Genomic DNA, 13,314 nt, shown 5'->3' with positions numbered 1-13,314 from the left:
CTTTGATCATGGTTCTTGGTGATCCATGCGTTGGCATAGAACTCTTGAACCATCAAGATTCCGACTTGTTGAATGGGGTTGGTAAGGACTTCCCAACCTCTTCTTCGGATCTCATGTCGGATCTCCGGATATTCACCCTTTTTGAGTGAAAAAGAGACCTCGGGGATCACCTTCTTCAAGGCCACAACTTCATAGAAGTGGTCTTGATGCACCCTTGAGATGAATCTATCCATCTCCCATGACTCGGAGGTGGAAGCTTTTGCCTTCCCTTTCCTCTTTCTAGAGGTTTCTCCGGCCTTAGATGCCATAAATGGTTATGGAAAAACAAAAAAGCAATACTTTTACCACACCAAACTTAAAAGGTTTGCTCGTCCTCGAGCAAAAGAAGAAAGAAGAGAGTAGAAGAAGAAGAAATGAGGAAAAAGGGAATGGCTTTGTGTTTGGCCAAAGAGGGGGAGAAGTGGTGTTTAGGTTGTGTGAAAATAAAGGGGTGAAGAAGGGTTAATATAGGAGAGGGGGGGGCACATGGTTCGGTCATGTATGGGTGGGTTTGGGAGGGAAAGTGGTTTGAATTTGAATGGTGAGGTAGGTGGGGTTTTTATGAAGGATGGATGTGAGTGGTGAGGAGAAAGATGGGATTTGATAGGTGAATGGTTTTTGGGGAAGAGGAGTTGAGGTGATTGATGAATGGGTGAAGAAGAGAGAGATAGTGGTGGGGTTGGTGGGGATCCTGTGGGGTCCACAGATCCTGTGGTGTCAAGGAGAAGTCATCCCTGCACCAAATGGCATTCAAAATCACGTTTTGAGCCATTTCTGGCGTTAAACGCCGGGCTGATGCCCATTCCTGGCGTTTAACGCCAGGTTCTTGCCCTTTTCTGGCGTTTAACGCCAGTCTGGTGCCCCTTTCTGGCGTTAAACGCCCAGAATGGTGCCAGACTGGGCGTTAAACGCCCAACTGCTAGCCTCACTGGCATTTAAACGCCAGTGGGTTCTTCCTCTAGGGTGTGCTGTTTTTCTTCCTGTTTTTCATTCTGTTTTTGTTTTTTCAATTGATTTTGTGTCTTCTTATGATCATCAACCTACAAAATAACAAAAAATAACAAAAAAAAAATAGATAAAACATAACATTGGGTTGCCTCCCAACAAGCGCTTCTTTAATGTCAGTAGCTTGACAGAGGGCTCTCATGGAGCCTCACAGATACTCAGAGCAATGTTGGAACCTCCCAACACCAAACTTAGAGTTTGAATGTGGGGGTTCAACACCAAACTTAGAGTTTGGTTGTGGCCTCCCAACACCAAACTTAGAGTTTGACTGTGGGGGCTCTGTTTGACTCTGATTTGAGAGAAGCTCTTCATGCTTCTTCTCCATGGTGACAGAGGGATATCCTTGAGCCTTAAACACAAAGGATTCTTCATTCACTTGAATGATCAGTTCACCTCCATCAACATCAATCACAGCCTTTGCTGTGGCTAGGAAGGGTCTGCCAAGGATGATGGATTCATCCATGCACTTCCCAATCTCTAGGACTATGAAATCAGTAGGGATGTAATGGTCCTCAATCTTCACCAGAACATCCTCTACAAGTCCATGAGCTTGTTTTCTTGAGTTGTCTGCCATCTCTAGTGAGATTCTTGCAGCTTGCACCTCAAGGATCCCTAGCTTCTCCATTACAGAGAGAGGCATGAGGTTTACACCTGATCCTAAGTCACACAGGGCCTTCTTGAAGGTCATGGTGCCTATGGTACAAGGTATAGAAAACTTCCCACGATCTTGTCTCTTTTGAGGTAATCTCTGCCTAGACAAGTCATCCAGTTCTTTGGTGAGCAAAGGGGGTTCATCCTCCCAATTCTCATTTCCAAATAACTTGTCATTTAGCTTCATGATTGCTCCAAGGTATTTAGCAACTTGCTCTTCAGTGACATACTCATCCTCTTCAGAGGAAGAATACTCATCAGAGCTCATGAAAGGCAGAAGTAAGTCCAATGGAATCTCTATGGTCTCATTTTGAGCCTCAGATTCCCATGGTTCCTCATTAGGGAACTCATTGGAGGTCAGTGCACGCCCATTGAGGTGTTCCTCAGTGGCGTTCACTTCCTCTCCTTCCTCTCCAAATTCGGCCATGTTGATGACCTTGCACTCTCCTTTTGGATTTTCTTCTGTATTGCTTGGAAGAGTACTTGGAGGGAGTTTAGTAATTTTCTTACTCAGCTGTCCCACTTGTGCCTCCAAATTTCTAATGGAGGACCTTGTTTCAGTCATGAAACTTTGAGTGGTTTTGATTAGATCAGAGACCATGGTTGCTAAGTCAGAGGGGTTCTGCTTAGAATTCTCTGTCTGTTGCTGAGAAAATGATGGAAAAGGCTTGCCATTGCTAAACCTGTTTCTTCCACCATTATTGTTGTTGAAACCTTGTTGAGGTTTCTCTTGATTCTTCCATGAGAAATTTAGGTGATTTCTCCATGAAGAATTATAGGTGTTTTCATAGGGTTCTCCTAGGTAATTCACCTCTTCCATTGAAGGGTTCTCAGGATCATAAGCTTCTTCTTTAGATGAAGCATCCTTAGTACTGCTTGGTGCATTTTGCATTCCAGACAGACTTTGAGAAATCAAATTGACTTGTTGAGTCAATATCTTATTCTGAGCCAGTATGGCATTCAGAGCATCAATCTCAAGAACTCCTTTCTTCTGACTTGTCCCATTGTTCACAGGATTCCTTTCAGAAGTGTACATGAATTGGTTATTTGCAACCATTTCAATGAGTTCTTGAGCCTCTGTAGGCATCTTCTTCAGATGAAGAGATCCTCCAGCAGAGCTATCCAAAGACATCTTGGATAGTTCAGAGAGACCATCATAGAACATACCTATGATGCTCCATTCAGAAAGCATGTCAGAAGGACATTTTCTGATCAATTGTTTGTATCTTTCCCAAGCTTCATAGAGGGATTCTCCATCCTTCTGTCTGAAGGTTTGGACTTCCACTCTAAGCTTACTCAATTTTTGAGGTGGAAAGAACTTTGCCAAGAGGGCATTGACTAGCTTTTCCCAAGAGTCCAGGCTTTCTTTAGGTTGAGAGTCCAACCATGTCCTAGCTCTGTCTCTTACAGCAAAAGGGAATAGCATAAGTCTGTAGACCTCAGGGTCTACCCCATTAGTCTTGACAGTGTCACAGATTTGCAAGAATTCAGCTAAGAACTGATGAGGATCTTCCAATGGAAGTCCATGGAACTTGCAATTCTGTTGCATTAGAGAAACTAATTGAGGCTTAAGCTCAAAGTTGTTTGCTCCAATGGCAGGGATAGAGATGCTTCTCCCATAGAAGTCGGGAGTAGGTGCAGTAAAGTCACCCGGCACCTTCCTTGCATTGTTGGCATTGTTGTTGTTTTCGGCTGCCATATCTTCTTCTCCTTTGAAGAATTCGGTTAGGTCCTCTACAGAGAGTTGTGCCTTAGCTTCTCTTAGCTTTCGCTTCAAGGTCCTCTCAGGTTCAGGGTCAGCTTCAACAAGAATGCCTCTGTCTTTGTTCCTGCTCATATGAAAGAGAAAAGAACAAGAGAATGTGGAATCCTCTATGTCACAGTATAGAGATTCCTTGAGGTGTCAGAGGAAACGAAAAACAGAAGAAAGAGGTAGAAGAATTCAAACTTGATCAGATAGAGTTCGAATTGTGCATTAAGAAGGAGTGATACTCCATAAATAGAAGGATGTGAGAAGAGGGGAAGGAAATTTTCGAAAATTAAGTGAAAAAGTTTGAAAATATTTTGAAAAACTTTAATTGATTTTCGAAAATCAAGAGTGAAAGAAAAAATATCAAGTAATTTTTGAAAAGATTTTGAGATTAGAAGTTAAGAAGATATAGTTGAAAACTATTTGAAAAAGATATGCTCGAAAAGATATGATTGAAAAGATATGATTTGAAAACAATTTTAAAAGATATAATTTGAAAACAATTTTTAAAAGATATGATTTAAAAAAATTTAATGACTTGCCTAACAAGAAAAGATATGATTCAAACATTAAACCTTTCTCAACAGAAAAGGCAATAAACTTGAGATGTTCAATCAAATCATTAATTGTTAGTAAGTATCTTTGAAAAAGGAAAGAAATTGATTTTGAAAACATTTGATTGAAAAGATTTGATTTGAAAAAGATTTGATTTTGAAAAACTTTGAAAACTTGAAAAAAAATTTGATTTGAAAACAAAATCTTCCCCCTTTTTGCCATCCTGGCGTTAAACGCCTAGAATGGTATCCATTCTGGCGTTTAACGCCCAAAATGCTACCTTTTTGGGCGTTAAACGCCCAACCAGGTACCCTGGCTGGCGTTTAAACGCCAGTCTGTCCTTCTTCACTGGGCGTTCTGAACGCCCAGCTTTTTCTGTGTAATTCCTCTGCTGCATGTTCTGAATCTTCAGTCCCCTGTACTATTGACTTGAAAATAGAACCAAGATCAAATAAACAAGGCATGCAAGACACCAAACTTACAATTAGACACTAGACTCAAACAAGAAACATAAAATCTTTTTTTGGTTTTTATGGTTTTGTAATTTTTTTGTGCTTTTTCGAAAATTATATGAAAATAGAAAATGAAGGTTTCAGAATTCTCAATTTGGATTCCAGGAATCATTGCAATGCTAGTCTAAGACTCCGGTCCAGGAATTAGACATGGCTTCACAGCCAGCCAAGCTTCCAAAGAAAGCTTCGGTCCAAAACACTAGACATGGCCAATGGCCAGCCAAGCCTTAGCAGATCATTGCTCCAATGGCAAGATTGATGGAAATCAACAAGCTATTGTGATGATCAGTTGAAACCTCGGTCCAATAAGATTAGACATGGCTTCTCAGCCAGCCAGATTTCAGCAGATCATCATGAAACTCTAGAATTCATTCTTAAGAACTCTGAAGAAAAATACCTAATCTAAGCAACAAGATGAACCGTCAGTTGTCCATACTCAAAACAATCCCCGGTAACGGCGCCAAAAACTTGGTGCACGAAATTGTGATCACTACAACTTCGCACAACTAACCAACAAGTGCACTGGGTCGTCCAAGTAATAAACCTTACGCGAGTAAGGGTCGATCCCACGGAGATTGTTGGTATGAAGCAAGCTATGGTCACCTTGTAAATCTTAGTCAGGCAGACTCAAATGGGTATAGATGATGAATAAAACAAAAAGATAAAGATAGAGATACTTATGTATATCATTGTTGAGAGCTTCAGATAAGCGTATGAAGATGCTTTCCCTTCCGTCTCTCTGCTTTCCTACTGTCTTCATCCAATCCTTCTTACTCCTTTCCATGGCAAGCTCATGCAAGGGTTTCACCGTTGTCAGTGGCTACCTCCCATCCTCTCAGTGAAAATGTTCCTATGCTCTGTCACAGCATATGGCTAATCAGCTGTCGGTTCTCGGTCAGGCCGGAATAGAATCCAGTGATTCTTTTGCGTCTGTCACTAACGCCCCGCCTGCTAGGAGTTTGAAGCACGTCACAGTCATTCAATCATTGAATCCTACTCAGAATACCACAGACAAGGTTAGACCTTCCGGATTCTCTTGAATGCCGCCATCAGTTCTCGCCTATACCACGAAGACTCTGATCTCATGGAATGGCTGGCTCGTTTGTCAGGCGAGCACTCGGTTGTCAGGCGATCAACCATGCATCGTGTATCAGGAATCCAAGAGATAAACACTAGAGCCTTGTTGCTTGTAGAACAGAGTGGTTGTCAGTCACTTTGTTCATAAGTGAGAATGATGATGAGTGTCACGGATCATCACATTCATCAAGTTGAAGAACAAGTGATATCTTGGACAAAGAACAAGCGGAATTGAATAGAAGAACAATAGTAATTGCATTAATACTCGAGGTACAGCAGAGCTCCACACCTTAATCTATGGTGTGTAGAAACTCCACCGTTGAAAATACATAAGAACAAAAGTGATCATTGGCTTCGGCCCCAGAGAGGGAACCAGAAAGACCAAGATGAAAATACAATAGTAAAAGGTCCTACTTATAGGGAACTAGTTGCCTAAGGATTACAAAGATGAGTAAATGACATAAAAATCCACTTCCGGGCCCACTTGGTGTGTGCTTGGGCTGAGCATTGAAGCATTTTCGTGTAGAGACTCTTCTTGGAGTTAAACGCCAGCTTTTATGCCAGTTTGGGCGTTTAACTCCCATTTAGGTGCCAGTTCCGGCGTTTAACGCTGGAATTTCTGTAGGTGACTTTGAACGCCGGTTTGGGCCATCAAATCTTGGGAAAAGTATGAACTATCATATATTGCTGGAAAGCCCAGGATGTCTAATTTCCAACGCCGTTGAGAGCGCGCCAATTGGGCTTCTGTAGCTCCAGAAAATCCACTTTGAGTGCAGGGAGGTCAGAATCCAACAGCATCTGCAGTCCTTTTCAGTCTCTGAATCAGATTTTTGCTCAGGTCCCTCAATTTCAGCCAGAAAATACCTGAAATCACAGAAAAACACACAAACTCATAGTAAAGTCCAGAAAAGTGAATTTTAACTAAAAACTAATAAAAATATACTAAGAACTCAACTAAAACTACTAAAAACATACTAAAAACAATGCCAAAAAGGGTACAAATTATCCGCTCATCACAACACCAAACTTAAATTGTTGCTTGTCCCCAAGCAACTGAAAATCAAATAAGATAAAAAGAAGAGAATATACTATAGACTCCAAATTATCAATGAAACTTAGCTCCAAATTAGATGAGCGGGACTAGTAGCTTTTTGCCTCCAAACAGTTTTGGCATCTCACTTTATCCTCTGAGGTTCAGAATGATTGGCTTCTTTAGGAACTCAGAATCCAGATAGTGTTATTGATTCTCTTAGTTAAGTATGATGATTCTTGAACACAGCTACTTTATGAGTCTTGGCCGTGGCCCAAAGCACTCTGTCTTCCAGTATTACCACCGGATACATACATGCCACAGACACATAATTGGGTGAATCTTTTTAGATTGTGACTCAGCTTTGCTAAAGTCCCCAATTAGAGGTGTCCAGGGTTCTTAAGCACACTCTTTTTGCCTTGGATCACAACTTTATTTCTTTCTTTTTCTTTCTTTTTCTCTTTCTCTTTTTTTTTCGTTTTTCTCCTTCCCCCTTTTTTTTTGTATTCACTGCTTTTTCTTGCTTCAAGAATCATTTTTATGATTTTTCAGATCCTCAGTAACATGTCTCCTTTTTCATCATTCTTTCAAGAGCCAACAATTTTAACATTCATGAACAACAAATTCAAAAGACATATGCACTGTTCAAGCATACATTCAGAAAACAAAAAGTATTGTCACCACATCAAACTAATTAAGCTAGTTTTAAAGATGAATTCGAAATCCTGTACTTCTTGTTCTTTTGTAATAAAAACAGTTTTCTTTTAAGAAAGGTGATGGATTCATAGGACATTCATAACTTTAAGGCATAGACACTAAGACACTAATGATCATAAGACACAAACATAGATAACCATAAGCATAATTTTCGAAAAACAGAAAAATAAAGAACAAGGAGATTAAAGAACGGGTCCACCTCAGTGATGGCGGCTTGTTCTTCCTCTTGAAGGTCTTATTGAGTGCTTGAGCTCCTCAATGTCTCTTCCTTGTCTTTGTTGCTCCTCTCTTAGTTGTCCCATGTTGGAACTCAATTCTCCTAGGGAGGTGTTAATTTGCTCCCAATAGTCTTGTGGAGAAAAGTGCATCCCTTGAGGCATCTCAGGGATCTCATGATGAGAGGGGTCTCTTGTTTGCTCCATCCTTTAGTAATGGGCTTGAGGTCATGCCTTCTCAGTTGAACCGGCTTCCCTCTTGAGTTTCTCTTCCATTGAGCGCCCTCTTCACAAATGTTTATGAGGACTTGGTCCAACCTTTGATCAAAGTTGACCCTTTTTGAGTTTGAAAGGGATCTCAGGGATCACCTTCTTCAAGGCCACAACTTCATAGAAGTGGTCTTGATGCACCCTTGAGATGAATCTCTCCATCTCCCATGACTCAGAGGTAAAAGCTTTTGCCTTCCTTTTCCTCTTTCTAGAGGTTTCTCCGGCCTTGGATGCCATAAATGGTTATGGAAAAACAAAAAGCAGTGCTTTTACCACACCAAACTTAAAAGGTTTGCTCGTCCTCGAGCAAAAGAAGAAAGAAGAGAGTAGAAGAAGAAGAAATGGAGGAGAGGGAGATGGCTTTGTGGTTCGGCCAAAAGGGGAAGAAGTAGTGTTTAGGGTGTGTGAAAATGAAGGAGTGAAGATGATAGTGGGATTTGATAGGTAGGGGGTTTTTAGGGAGGAGGTATTGAGGTGATCGGTAAATGGGTGAAGAAGAGAGAGAGTGGTGGGGTTGGTGGGGATCCTGTGGGGTCCACAGATCCTGTGGTGTCAAGGAAAAGTCATCCCTGCACCAAATGGCATTCAAAATCACGTTTTGAGCCATTTCTGGCGTTAAACGCCGGGCTGGTGCCCATTTCTGGCATTTAACGCCAGGTTCTTGCCCTTTTCTGGCGTTTAACGCCAGTCTGGTGCCCCTTTCTGGCGTTAAACGCCCAGAATGGTGTCCGACTAGGCGTTAAACGCCCAACTGCTAGCCTCACTGGCGTTTAAACGCCAGTGAGTTCTTCCTCCAAGGTGTGCTGTTTTTCTTCCTGTTTTTCATTCTGTTTTTGCTTTTTCAATGGATTTTGTGACTTCTTATGATCATCAACCTACAAAAAACATAAAATAACAAAAGAATATATAAAATATAATCATTGGGTTGCCTCCCAACAAGCGCTTCTTTAATGTTAGTAGCTTGACAGAGGGCTCTCATGGAGCTTCACAGATACTCAGAGCAATGTTGGAACCTCCCAACACCAAACTTAGAGTTTGAATGTGGGGGTTCAACACCAAACTTAGAGTTTGGTTGTGGCCTCCCAACACCAAACTTAGAGTTTGACTGTGGGGGCTCTGTTTGTCTCTGATTTGAGAGAAGCTCTTCATGCTTCTTCTCCATGGTGACAGAGGGATATCCTTGAGCCTTAAACACCAAGGATTTTTCATTCACTTGAATGATCAATTCACCTCCATCAACATCAATCACAGCCTTTGCTGTGGCAAGGAAGGGTCTGCCAAGGATGATAGATTCATCCATGCACTTCCCAGTCTCTAGGACTATAAAATCAGTAGGGATGTAATGGTCTTCAACTTTCACCAAAACATTCTCTACAAGTCCTTAAGCTTATTTCTTTGAATTGTCTGCCATCTCTAGTGAGATTCTTGCAGCCTGTACCTCAAAGATCCCTAGCTTCTCCATTACAGAGAGAGGCATGAGGTTTACACTTGACCCTAAGTCACACAGAGCCTTCTTGAAGGTCATGGTGCCTATGGTACAAGGTATTGAAAACTTCCCAGGGTCTTGTCTCTTTTGAGGTAATTTCTGCCTAGACAAGTCATCCAGTTCTTTGGTGAGCAAAGGGGGTTCATCCTCCCAAGTCTCATTTCCAAATAACTTGTCATTTAGCTTCATGATTGCTCCAAGGTATTTAGCAACTTGCTCTTCAGTGACATACTCATCCTCTTCAGAGGAAGAATACTCATCAGAGTTCATGAAAGGCAGAAGTAAGTCCAATGGAATCTCTATGGTCTCATTTTGAGCCTCAGATTCCCATGGTTCCTCATTAGGGAACTCATTGGAGGTTAGTGCACGCCCATTGAGGTCTTCCTCAGTGGCGTTCACTTTCTCTCCTTCCTCTCCAAATTCAGCCATGTTGATGGCCTTGCACTCTCCTTTTGGATTTTCTTCTGTATTGCTTGGGAGAGTGCTAGGAGGGAGCTCAGTAACTTTCTTGCTCAGCTGTCCCACTTGTGCCTCCAATTTCCTAATGGAGGACCTTGTTTCAGTCATGAAACTTTGAGTGGTTTTGATTAGATCAGAGACCATGGTTGCTAAGTCAGAGGGGTTCTGTTTAGCATTCTCTGTCTGTTGCTGAGAAGATGATGGAAAAGGCTTGCCATTGCTAAACCTGTTTCTTCCACCATTGTTGTTGTTGAAACCTTGTTGAGGTTTCTCTTGATTCTTCCATGAGAAATTTGGGTGATTTCTCCATGAAGAATTATAGGTGTTTCCATAGGGTTCTCCTAAGTAATTCACCTCTTCCATTGAAGGGTTCTCAGGATCATAAGCTTCTTCTTCAGATGAAGCATCCTTAGTACTGCTTGGTGCATTTTGCATTCCAGACAGACTTTGAGAAATCAAATTGACTTGTTGAGTTAATATTTTATTCTGAGCCAATATGGCATTCAGAGTATCAATCTCAAGAACTCCTTTCTTCTGACTAGTCCCATTGTTCACAGGATTCCTTTCAGAAGTGTACATGAATTGGTTATTTGCAACCATTTCAATGAGCTCTTGAGCTTCTGTAGGCGTCTTCTTCAGATGAAGAGATCCTCCAGCAGAGCTATCCAAAGACATTTTGGATAGTTCAGAGAGACCATCATAGAAAATACCTATGATGCTCCATTCAGAAAGAATGTCAGAAGGACATTTTTTGATTAATTGTTTGTATCTTTCCCAAGCTTCATAGAGGGATTCTCCATCCTTCTATCTGAAGGTTTGGACTTCCACTCTAAGCTTACTCAATTTTTGAGGTGGAAAGAACTTTGTCAAGAAGGCATTGACTAGCTTTTCCCAAGAGTCCAGGCTTTCTTTAGGTTGTGAGTCCAACCATATTCTAGCTCTGTCTCTTACAGCAAAAGGGAATAGCATCAGTCTGTAGACCTCAGGGTCAACCCCATTAGTCTTGACTGTGTCACAGATTTGCAAGAACTCAGCTAAAAACTGATGAGGATCTTCCAGTGGAAGTCCATGGAACTTGCAATTCTGTTGCATTAGAGAAACTAATTGAGGCTTAAGCTCAAAGTTGTTTGCTCCAATGGCAGGGATAGAGATGCTTCTCCCATAGAAGTCGGGAGTAGGTGCAGTAAAGTCACCCAGCACCTTCCTTGCATTGTTGGCATTGTTGTTGTTTTCGGCTGCCATGGGTTCTTCTTCTTTGAAGAATTCGGTCAGGTCCTCAACAGAGAGTTGTGCCTTAGCTTCTCTTAGCTTTCGCTTCAAGGTCCTTTCAGGTTCAGGGTCAGCTTCAACAAGAATGCCTTTGTCTTTGTTCCTGCTCATATGAAAGATAAGAGAACAAGAAAATGTGGAATCCTCTATGTCACAGTATAGAGATTCCTTGAGGTGTCAGAGGAACAGAAAAATAGAAGAAAGAAGTAGAAAATTCGAACTTATCAAAGAAGATGGAGTTCGAATTTTGCATTAAGGAATAGTGTTAGTCCAAAAAATAGAAGGATGTGAGAAGGATGGAAGTAATTTTCGAAAATTCAATTAAAAAGATTTTGAAAACATTTTGAAAAACACTTAATTGATTTTCGAAAATAAGAGTGGGAAAGAAATCAAGTGATTTTTGAAAAAGATTTTGAAATTAGAAATCAAAAAGATTTGATTGAAAACTATTTTGAAAAAGATGTGGTTAAGAAGATATGATTGGTTTTTAAAAAGATGTGATTGAGAAGATATGATTTGAAAAACATTTTTAAAAGATTTGATTTTAAAAATTAATGACTTGCCTAACAAGAAAAGATATGATTCAAACATTAAACCTTCCTCAACAGAAAAGGCAACATACTTGAAATGTTCAATCAAATCATTAATTGTTAGTAAGTATCTTTGAAAAAGGAAAGAAATTGATTTTGAAAACATTTGATTGAAAAGATATGATTTGAAAAAGATTTGATTTTGAAAAACTTTGAAAACTTGAAAAAAAAATTGATTTGAAAAACAAAATCTTCCCCCTTGTGCCATCCTGGCGTTAAACGCCCAGAATGGTGCACATTCTGGCGTTTAACGTCCAGAACTCTACCCTTTTGGGCGTTAAACGCCCAGCCAGGCACCCTGGCTGGCGTTTAAACGCCAGTCTGTCTTCTTCACTGGGCATTTTTGAATGCCCAGCTTTTTCTGTATAATTCCTCTGCAGTATGTTATGAATCTTCAATTCTCTGTATTATTGACTTGAAAAGACACAAATTAAAAATATTTTTGGATTTTTAATAATGAGGAATAATCAAAATGCAACTAAAATTAAATAACAATGCATGCAAGACACCAAACTTAGAAGTTTGTATACTATTGACACTAACAAAATGAGAATGCATATGAGAAACAACAAAACACTCAAGTCAATAGAATTCAAAGATCAAAACAAGGAAATCATCAAGAACAACTTGAAGATTAATTAAAAAAAATGCATAAATTCGAAAAATGCAAGAAGAACAGAAACATGCAATTGACACCAAACTTAAAATGAGACACTAGACTTAGACAAGAAATATTTTTTTGGTTTTTATGACTTTGTAAATTTTTTTTTTGGATTTTTTCGAAAATTAGGTGAAAAAGGAAAATAAAGGTATCAAAATTCTTAATGAGAATTCCAGGAATCATGCAATGTTAGTCTAAAGCTTCAGTCTAAAGGAATTAGACATGGCTAGCCGAGCTTCAGCAAGACATTGCATTCAAGAGCTAAATTGATGAGGATCAATCAGCTTTGGTGATGATAAGAACATCACCTTGAAACACTAGAATTCATTCTTAAGAACTCTGAAAAAAAAATACCTAATCTAAGCAACAAGATGAACCGTCAGTTGTCCATACTCGAACAATCCCCGGCAACGGCGCCAAAAACTTGGTGGGCGAAATTGTGATCACTACAACTTCGCACAACTAACCAGCAAGTGCACTGGGTCGTCCAAGTAATACCTTACGTGAGTAAGGGTCGATCCCACGGAGATTGTTGCTATGAAGCAAGCTATGGTCACCTTGTAAATCTCAGTCAGGCAGACTCAAATGGGTATAGTGATAAACGAATAAAGCATAAAGATAAAGATAGAGATACTTATGTATATCATTGGTGAGAGCTTCAGATAAGCGAATGAAGATGCCTTCCCTTCCGTCTCTCTGCTTTCCTACTGTCTTCATCCAATCCTTCTTACTCCTTTCCATGGCAAGCTCATGTAGGGTTTCACCGTTGTCAGTGGCTACCTCCCATCCTCTCAGTAAAAATGTTCCTATGCTCTGTCACAGCATATGGCTAATCAGCTGTCGGTTCTCGGTCAGGCCGGAATAGAATCCATTGATTCTTTTGCGTCTGTCACTAACGCCCCGCCTGCTAGGAGTTTGAAGCACGTCACAGTCATTCAATCATTGAATCCTACTCAGAATACCACAGACAAGGTTAGATCTTCCGGATTCTCTTGAATGCCGCCATCAGTTCTCACCTATACCACGAA

General features: G+C 40.5%; 2 non-coding genes across 2 annotated transcripts; both read left to right on the top strand.

The window, feature by feature from the left end:
• Positions 1-2,881: 2,881 nt before the first annotated feature.
• On the top strand, positions 2,882-2,989 carry LOC130959561 (small nucleolar RNA R71). The gene has a single exon (XR_009078634.1). It is a non-coding gene; the product is annotated as a small nucleolar RNA R71 (small nucleolar RNA).
• Positions 2,990-10,499: 7,510 nt separating this feature from the next.
• On the top strand, positions 10,500-10,603 carry LOC130958614 (small nucleolar RNA R71). The gene has a single exon (XR_009077727.1). It is a non-coding gene; the product is annotated as a small nucleolar RNA R71 (small nucleolar RNA).
• Positions 10,604-13,314: the final 2,711 nt, after the last annotated feature.

The sequence above is a fragment of the Arachis stenosperma genome, chromosome 10 (genome assembly GCF_014773155.1).
Source record: "Arachis stenosperma cultivar V10309 chromosome 10, arast.V10309.gnm1.PFL2, whole genome shotgun sequence".
Lineage (NCBI taxonomy): Eukaryota > Viridiplantae > Streptophyta > Magnoliopsida > Fabales > Fabaceae > Arachis > Arachis stenosperma.
Note: the sequence above shows the minus strand (reverse complement) of the source record. Positions and strands in the feature narration are given on the sequence as shown.